The 9,876-nt window shown below is 35.9% G+C and overlaps 1 pseudogene; it reads left to right on the top strand.

Moving 5' to 3' along the window:
* The first annotated feature begins 807 nt into the window (after nt 1-807).
* LOC132104733 (triple QxxK/R motif-containing protein-like) overlaps nt 808-9,876 on the top strand; it is a 35,168-nt pseudogene continuing 26,099 nt past the window's right edge.

Raw genomic sequence — 9,876 nt, 5'->3', positions numbered from 1 at the left:
TGACCCAAAGTTTGAATCATTTATATCAATCAATAACTATATGTAACACAATTAGGTATTCTGAAAACCATTGTCTACCCAAACATTATTCATACAGAATACATAATCTTGCCCAGAGGAATTCAGTGTAGAGCAATTTAAACACAAATTCACTAGTATAAGGGTGGTTTGCAGGTATGGGAAGACTTTGATATAGACTATGTCTCGGAACAACCTTCTTATGATTGAATTCCTTGAAGTCACTTGCCACCTCTGGGGATTTGCCTCACATCAAAATCCTCTTTCTAGCTTCAAGATGCTTTCCATCTTACACAATCACCCATGACTTTTGCAGCAATTTGTGATGCCCTGAAAGTGTACTGTAAGGCTGTGGTTCACAACTGGTGGGTCACAGCATGAAAAATGGAACTGTAGGAGTTGGGGAGGGGCAGGGGGTGGCTAACTCGGCTCGGGGTATTGTCAGTAGTTCTAAAACTCAGTTTCATTTTGTGAATATTTTTATAGTGTTGCACTGAGTCGCATTGCCATTCAATGTAAAATCCTTGAAGGAAAACCATTTGAGAACACTGTTCTTGGTGATTTGTAGATGAGCAGTGTTTATCCATAAGGTGAACTTTGGTAGTATTCCCATTCATACACATAGTAAGGCAAAAGTATTTAATATTTTGAGCCATACTCTACTTGAGGACAGCAGTAGTATTTTCCATTTGATTGCTGTAAGCAAAAAGACACAGAGCTATCACTGTTCACTGCTTTTACCTAGTCTTTCCTCATACGTGATGTATTTTTCATTCTGTTTTTCTCTCAGGTGAATGAAGGATGGGGGAAAAGGATGCAAGTTCTGTCAAGTTGCCGGTCGATCAGTACCGTAAACAGATCAGTGAGAACCTCTGTGCTTTCCAGAGGGCTTTATTTTTTAATATGGATTTTGGTAACCTTCATCAAATATTCATCCAGTGTTTTATTAAAGAGAGTCTGAAATGTTGTGTTTTCTCCTTCATTTCAGCCGCTGTCATTATATTGCTTATGAATGTTACACATGAACAGACCTGATTATCAGAATGCTCAGCTGGGAAAAGACCAGCATGTTTAAGAAAAAGCCCAAAATAAACAACTGCACATACAGTCTTCATGTTTAAAAGTCTCTGAACCCCAGACGTATGTTTTCTCTTATATAATGTAGCATTAGCTTTAGAGGAAACGGTCATTAGCTTTTGCCTCCTCTTTTTTTTTACCAAGGCACTGTAAGTCATATCAATCACAGTACCGGTTAGCATGCCAGCTGTGATAGCGGAAGGAATGCAGGGTTTATTTTATACTGTAACTTAGACAATGTCAGTATGGATGCTAGGGGCTGTAAGAGGAACAGTGCTGTAAATACCTAGCAATGCTGTGGGTTGGGGGAGCTGAGCTATTTTTTTTTTTTTACCCACTGTACATGTGAAAATTTCAGGAACTCTCAATAGCTACTGTACATATATCTGCAGCATTTTTTTATTTATATATATTTTACATTAGATTACATCAAAATCAAGCTATTATCATTGAACATAGCCACATTATGGATCAGGAAATGTTTTGTGCTTAGTGCCAAACACTTTTACTTTGTTTCACTGTGTATACAGATATCACTTTCATCTTTTTGTTGGTTTTGTAGTAACTTAAACCAGTAGAAATTATGATTGTGAAATCTTTAAATGATCTTTTTTTTTTTCTTCACATAAAATAACCTTTAGGCATTTTATCTGGAATAGTTGTTAGTCCAGTTGCATCCATCATTGTACTTCTGGAAGTTCTTCATTTTCATTGTAGGGAAGAGATATGGAGACATAGTTCTATAATGGCACTAAAGCAAAGTCTCCCCACAGAAACAACCTGTCTCATACACATGATTTTATGTGAGTTCACATCAGACCCTTTAGTATGACTATTAAGCATGCGTTGCTCTGTCACCTTGCCTTATTGTGCCTGTGCTCTGTGTTAGCAACATAACAAGCTGTATCCTTGCTTTAGTCTGTGAATCTCAGACACATCCCATATTGTTTACTTTTTTTTTGCGTCCCATCAATTCAGGCATAACAGCAGGTTGTGAACAATTGATTTCCACCCTGGTCCTCCCTCTCTTTCCCTCAGTTTGATTTGAAAAGAAGTCTATATCAGCCTATTTCGGAGAATGTCTGTTTAAGAAAAAAAGTGTCCAAAATAGTGTACAGCAAAACAGATCGTAATTTGAGAATGTAATGGGAAGGTAATTTTTATCCTGATAGGTAGGGATGTAACGATTCACTCATTCGATTCAATTCACAATTCAATTTTCTCATTTATTTTACGAAATGAGATTAAAGACATTATACAGTATGAAAAGGTGTCGTTTTACTATGCTATTGCAGCACGTTTTTTCTTTGTAAAATTTAAATATAACAAAACTAAATAGAAATTTTAAAACAAACAAGCAAGTTACAAAAATAAAATAAATATCTTAATATGAACAAACTAAGGTTTTGTCATTGCTCTTTCCATTTAAAATTAGAGGCAAGCACTGGATTTTAATCATGATCCAAACAAGGATGCAGCATACATGCAGCATGAGTAGTTTTTAATCTAAATTAGACTGTATAATTTCAAAACTTTGAAGCAAAAACAGAATGGTCTGACTTTAGTTTTGTGAAACTATATTACATAAAACATATCTGAACGAAACAGTAGACGAGCTGAATGAGATGCAGATTCACTCTCTGACAGCAGGTGGTGCTTATGAACAGCAATGATACAGTTCTTCCTGCGTTACCGCTGTAAACAAAACAGCACTGCGCTTATGAATACTACAGCAATGTGTTCTACTACTGCAATGCATTAATTATGCATTGTTCAGAGGCAAGATGAAAAGAAAATACCAAGTAAACTTTTTCTAAATATAGTCAGTTCCCATCAGACATGAATTCATTTGAACTCCTTCTCCAATTGTATCACGATTTGTTTTGCATCTCAACCGATTTGAATCATCACATATTGAATCGATTTTCGACCGGCTCTTAGTTAATCATTACATCCCTAAGTCTTGCTTCCCCATCCCCCCCCACCCCTTTTTTTTTTTAAGGGGAGAAAGCTTTTGTAATGTCAGGTACCTTGTAGGGCTTATGTAGACACATTAACTTTAAATACTGTTATTAAGTTGCATAATGGACTCTGGAGCTGTCAACCACCAAAAGGGTTCCTGGGGTCTTTTTGGTCATCCCTCTTGAGTCAAGATCATTCACACCATCCTCTCTGCCTTTGTCCAACAATTATTTGCATGACCAGACACATCTCTGCCTATTAACTTTCTCTGTTTGTGATCGTTTTTGCGTGAATGTGCACTCAACTAATCTGATTCTGTATATGGTCTTAATATCTCTGATTTGAGGGCTGAATGGATCTTGCATGTTACAGATCTTCTCAGTTTTCAAAACTGGTCTAAGCAGGTCACCCACTGGCAGATTTCTCACCTGTGCATTACGAATGTGTCTGTTTTTAGCTGATGTTCAACACTTACCGCAGCCTGTGTGCAAAGGTTTTGCTCCCTGTACAGACAAAAACTGTGGTAAAGTGCTTCTCTGTTTTGTGTGGAATGAGTCGATTTTTTTACAAGGTCAAATTTTCTTTATTTTTTGACCTCTCTACACTCCCAGTACGTGTGCAATCTGTCAGTGCTGGATTCGAATTGGGCACGTATAGGCCTATTCACACGTTTTGACCTGAAAATATACAGCATTTGTTTAGTTTTTGTAGGTTTTCTGTTTATTTTTCACATTGATGTACATTGAATTTGGTCTTTTAGAATTAATCATTTATTTAATAATAATTATGATTGCTATGTGATTGAAAATAATTCCAAACATTCTGATTTGTTTGAACAGACCCCTCACAATTTTTTGTATAACTCACAAGTTATTTATATGTTTGTTGCCCGAGGACAGTGGGTTTATCAGAACTTTATTGCAATCTAATAACAAGAACAATTGCAGAGAATTAGCTAAATGTTAGAAAAGCACCAGGCTGATGTAAAGGGAATCAGTTTGTGAATAAGGACTCATGGCTTTTGAAATGAAATCATCTGCAGGAGTTTTGAAAGGCACCCTTGGCCCCGTGGGTTGATTCTTGTCACATCCCTGTCAACATCTGACAGCACAGTGTGTACAGAGGGGTCAAACTGGAAACAATGCCATATTCTATTTGAGAGGCTCCACTCCGCTTTTGGTAAATAAGTAGAGGGAGATTTCGCTCTGCAGCGATGCAGTTGAATGGTGATTAATGAGCGAAGGTGCGTTCAAAGCCCGCCTTTGTATTGCTGGACAATTTGAGCACAATTTGAGACAGCAAAGCCAAGTAGGCCATTATGAGTCGTCATCATCAGCGAGTGCTCACACAGAGAAAAACGCCTCATTGAACTCAATGACGTGCGATTCAGTGTACTGGCAGGGCCACAAAGTCTCGCTATATAAACAATTTATTAAACTCTAAACTCTGATACGATTACAATTAACTATTTATTTGGAACAGATGGCTGAGGCTGTTTGTTTTGGGCATTTGCACCACAACAGGAAGTTTCAAGAAAAATAAGACACACACCTAATCTGTCCCAGTTGGCTTGGAACAAAACGAGTTTTGCTTTCCACACCATGTAAAATCTCTGCAGGTGCGAGCGTAAATTCCTGTTGAAGCTGAAATAGGAAGCGAGGCAGAAAGGAAGCTGACAATTAATTTGATGTACATGCTTAAACAGGTTGAGATTTTAAAAAAAAAACATATATATATATATAGTAGGAGTGAACAATACGCGTATTCGTATTGAACCGTTCGGTACGAGGCTTTCGGTTCGGTACGCGGTACGCATTATGGACCGAGCGGTTTGTTGGACTAATTAATTATATTTGGAAAATAAAAAAAATTGTGAAATATAATGATATGCGTTCAACAAGGTAGCCCAATAACCCAAACGATGTAACAGGCAATGCCCCTGACACCCCCGAAGAAGAAAAAAACACCAACTTATATATTTATGTTAGGCTACTCAGTCAGGTGCTCGCTCACTCAGTACGCGCTGAAGTCTCGTTGCAAAATGGCCAATGCGTTTAACAGACCAGAAATAGAAGATCCTCCAATAACCAACAGGTCTGGTGTTTGGGTGCACTTTGGATTCCCTGTAAGCTATAATGGTGATGGCAAGAGAGTGGTGGATAAAAAAACAACGATATGTCGCATCTAGGGTAGGGGAGAGCAGGGGCGAAAGTACCATTTTTCAGAAAAACATCATTTTAAAAGATAATGTTGTAGACAGAGATATATTTCTGCTGTGGTCAGTAACTCATAAGTGTGGTCTATCAATACCAGGTGGTATTTTGTAGAAATGTAGAAAGGCTTCAGTATAATTTCAATTTGAACATAAGTTGCACATTGTTACTTTTGACCCCATCGGTTGGGACGAAAGTAACACATAGGTGGGTTAAAAGTAACACAACAATATAAGCTAGATTTATTTTCTGTTACTCTTATTTTTATTAAGTATACCTGACTATGACCTTGTAAATATGTAACTGCAAACATATTCTGTCTTTTATTTTTGTAAAAAAAATTATTAAATTACATATTTATATTTTTATTTTAAATTTAAGTTTCATCAAATGTCTCAAAACCCGACTGTACAAACTTTATTTTATTTTATTTTATTTTTTTATTTCAGTGTATTTTTATAAAACATTTTTTCAACAGAATGAACAATATAATAATTAAATTACATTGGCATAATATGAATTCTAAACATAATGTAACAGTAGGCCTATTCATGTTTCCATCCAGTTGTTTTTATGCATAAATTCAAAATGTGCATTAAAACATCTGGAAACACTGCTGCCCAGATGTTCCTCTATGTCCAGAAACGCTCTCTCATAAACATCTGGATAAAACCAGACCACTGTTTGTCTTTCTGACCCTCACTCAGACATATTCTTTTGGTATAATATGACATAAACATTTTAATAAATGATGCAAGAGACAGAAATTCACAGAATAGCATGTACCGGAACAAAATAAATACTTCTTGTCACTGTAGCAGGACAAAAGTAACAACTGTTACTTTCGTCCCGACAGGAACTCCTGACATTTAAACCTGATTTACTTTTATACTAAAAACTTTGATAATGCAAACTTTAGGATGTGTTAAAGCACTAAATAACCTGTAGATTGATCATTACTGTGACACATGAAACAAAAAAAACAACACAACTAATTAAAAAAAATTACCGCTTCAATAATTTACTTTTTGTACTCGAAAACAGTTTTACCAACCTAACTGTGGGAAATGATGAAGAAATCACGTGATACTTCTCAGCTCCATCAAGGATTGAATGCTGAATATACCGTCATAGCTGGGAATGCAAATGCAGTAATAGGCTCTGAGAAAATCGCTTTGTTACTTTCGTCCCGCGTTACTTTCGCCCCGGTTCTCCCCTACACCAGCGGAAAAAAAAAAACACCAGCGGGAATACTTGAAACATGTCAACTCATTTACGCCGACATCACCTTAGTGTGTCAGTATCTGGGAAAAGACGAAAAAAAGGAGAAACATACACGCAACAAACTATCCCCGCAGCATTTAGACAGACATTTCCAACGGATTCAATCAGGGCAAAAGACATCACCGCACGCGATTGGTAGGCTACATTTACGTTATAGCCGCGGATATGAGACCTTACTATTTACCATTCATTCTATCATCACCATTATAGCTTACAGGGAATCCAAAGTGCACCCAAACACCAGACCTGTTGGTTATTGGAGGATCTTCTATTTCTGGTCTGTTAAACGCATTGGCCATTTTGCAACGAGCCTTCAGCGCATACTGAGCTCCGGTTGACTGCTCACTGACAACATCAGTCGTTCCTCCTTGTTGAATGAGTGGAGAAGGGTATTCCTGCACAACCCGGAGGCTGCAGGAACATACTGTTGAATGAGTGACCTCTAGCAGGCTCCTGATTGGTTAACGCGGCGCGAATTGACGCCAAAGTTCAAATTTTTCAACTCGGGCGGCAGACGCGAATTCGCGGCAAACGCTAAATGCACAAAAAGCACCATTCGCGCTTAACGCGCGTTTCGCGCAAAGCGCTCTATTCGCGCGTCAATTCGCGTCATTCGCGCGAACTAGACGCGCGAATGAGGCGAATTCGCGTCTTTCGCGCCGTGAGACCTCCAGACGCGCGTAAACGCGCCTTTGCATTGACTTAACATTGAAATCATTCGCGCCAGACGCTCTATTCGCGTTTGGTGTGAAGTGGAAAACGTAGGTTTTAAGAACATGCTTAATGTAATTGAGCCCCGTTACAATATTCCTTCAGGAGCCCATTTCAGACAGACCGTAATTCCTGCTTTGTTCCAAAAAACATAAGCCCTATAGAGAACCAATTGAGTAAAAACACACTCAATATAAAGAGTTATAGAGTTCCATATAAAAAGTTACATCTTTGTATTTGTTCATAACTAATATAACATTTTCATTTTTTTTTATAAGGAGCTGTTTTTGTTTTATACAGTATGCTGCTAAGAACACCATAGAAGATGGGTAAAGAATAGCTCCATCATTGTTCAATGTAAAAAAAAAAAACATACTTTGTTAGTTTTTATAAATAAAACATTTTTTAAAAATCAAGGAAATTTATCTTAAGAATCACTCGACAAGTTTTGGCTTCGTGAACAACAAAAGGCCCCACTTATCTAACACTTATCTAAGCCCTGCACACTGGTTACTATGGCTACAGAACGAATAAATAGGAGATTTATATAAACAAGGATTTTTTTTTTCATTAGTTCTACTAATACTGTATATGGACCTGTTTGGTGGATTTCTAAAGTAAATATACCCAGCAGCTGTATTCACATGTAAAGTAGCCTATTTAATATACTGTTGGGAGATTTTACATATAAATACTGTTAATACACTGCTAAGATAATTTATTCAATGAAGAATAAAGAAAAAAAATGTTAACAATTAGACTTGATTCAAAATTACGCTGACCATCTTTATTTAATAGAAATAATAAAACAAATAATATGCATAATCTTGTTCTTTTAAAAAATGAAGGCTGACACACACACACATACACAAACACACACACACACACACACACACACACACACACACACACACACTAGACTTGTGCTGGTATTCGGTAATGCATATATTGCGATTAATATGCACAATATTGTTATATTGTGGGCTCTTCTAAATACAGTGAATAAATATACATTACAAATTATTCCAAATTTGGAATGCATTTTAAGAATATTATTCCCATCAGCTGTTTAAAATGCACAACATCGCTGTATGCTGCTTGAAGGAGCCATGAGCTCTGATGTAAACAAGCACGCATGAGAAGCACATGGAGGAACACGTGAGAGACACGCTGAATGAAAGCACATTCAGTCTCTGACAGCAGATGGTGCTAAATGCAGCCCTTACCCTGTAAACATAAAAATAATCTTAAATAACCATTCAGATTTGTGTTTTCCCTATGGTGTTTATTACAGTGCCAACTACTGAAATATTTAGACTTAATAGGCTATTTATCTTCAAACATTCTTTTTTTTTAATCTGGACTACAAATGTCCTAGATATTGTTTGAAAGTGTTTTGATCTTTTATTGTTCATTCACACTTTACATTATGGCTTCATTAGTTAAAATAAACTGCCAATGAAAAAATTATTCTGAACATTCATTTATCTTAGGTATTCCAATATTTAATAACACATTGTTAAAATTGAAAGTTGCAACCGTGTTATTTAATGGGCTAACATGACCCAAGACTTTTAAGATTTTTTAACAAAGATTAATAACATCTATATCAAATGTATATTTCAATGTATATGTCATTGTTTAGCTGTGCATTTATTCAATGAGCACTATAAGATGTCCGAACTGATTACACTATATTTTATGTATTGCACTGTATTTTATGTAAAATCATTTGAAAATCACATGAAAATTCTCATTTTCAAGTGCTTAAATTGTTTTTTTTATTTTTGTGATAATGTTTCTTCATGCCTTTTTTTTTTTTTTTTTACTTTTTTTGAATTACCATTGTGTATGAAATGTGCTATATAAATAAACTTGCCTTGCCTAGCCTTGAATGTTAATGCATTAACTAAGGCTAACTAATGAGGTCTTACTGTAAAGTGATACCTATTGGTTTTTATAGTTCTTTTGCACTTTAATGTGTAAAACATTTAACTTTTATATATTTTTCTGTAATGCTTTATTGTTTTAAATGTTTAGTTATTTTTGTTATAAAAAAAAGTTATTTAACCTGTTATACTTTATTATGACCACTTTTTAAAACAAAATTTCAATACTGTGATAATACCGTATACCGTGATAAAAGCATTATCAATTAACCGCAACAGGAAAATTTGATACCGGCATATCCCTAATACACACACACACACACATATATATATATATATATATATGAAGAGTTCAGATGCAAAAGCCTCTAAATGCCATCTGAAATTTTCATCTAAAATTAGGATTTTTATCAGGCTCCTATATTTATGTTCAGTTATTCCACTTTAATCGTCTGGCAAAGGACCTGCACATTGCCATTAAAGTAAAATGACTCAACCTAAGCATAGGAGCTTGATAAAAATCCTAATTTTAGATGCAAATTTCAGATGGCATTTAGAGGCTTTTGCATCTGAACTCTTCATATATAACTAAGGAAAGCATGCCTGATAATTTGGCAAACAGCAACAGTTGCTAAGATACGATTGGTCAGTAATGTTTTTAAGGTGTACAGGGTCAATTCAGTTTAGTATTTTGCACAGATGATAGGCACTTCCCACGGAGA

This window comes from Carassius carassius, chromosome 25 (genome assembly GCF_963082965.1).
Source record: "Carassius carassius chromosome 25, fCarCar2.1, whole genome shotgun sequence".
Classification (NCBI taxonomy): domain Eukaryota; kingdom Metazoa; phylum Chordata; class Actinopteri; order Cypriniformes; family Cyprinidae; genus Carassius; species Carassius carassius.
This window is presented reverse-complemented; position numbering and strand designations above follow the sequence as displayed.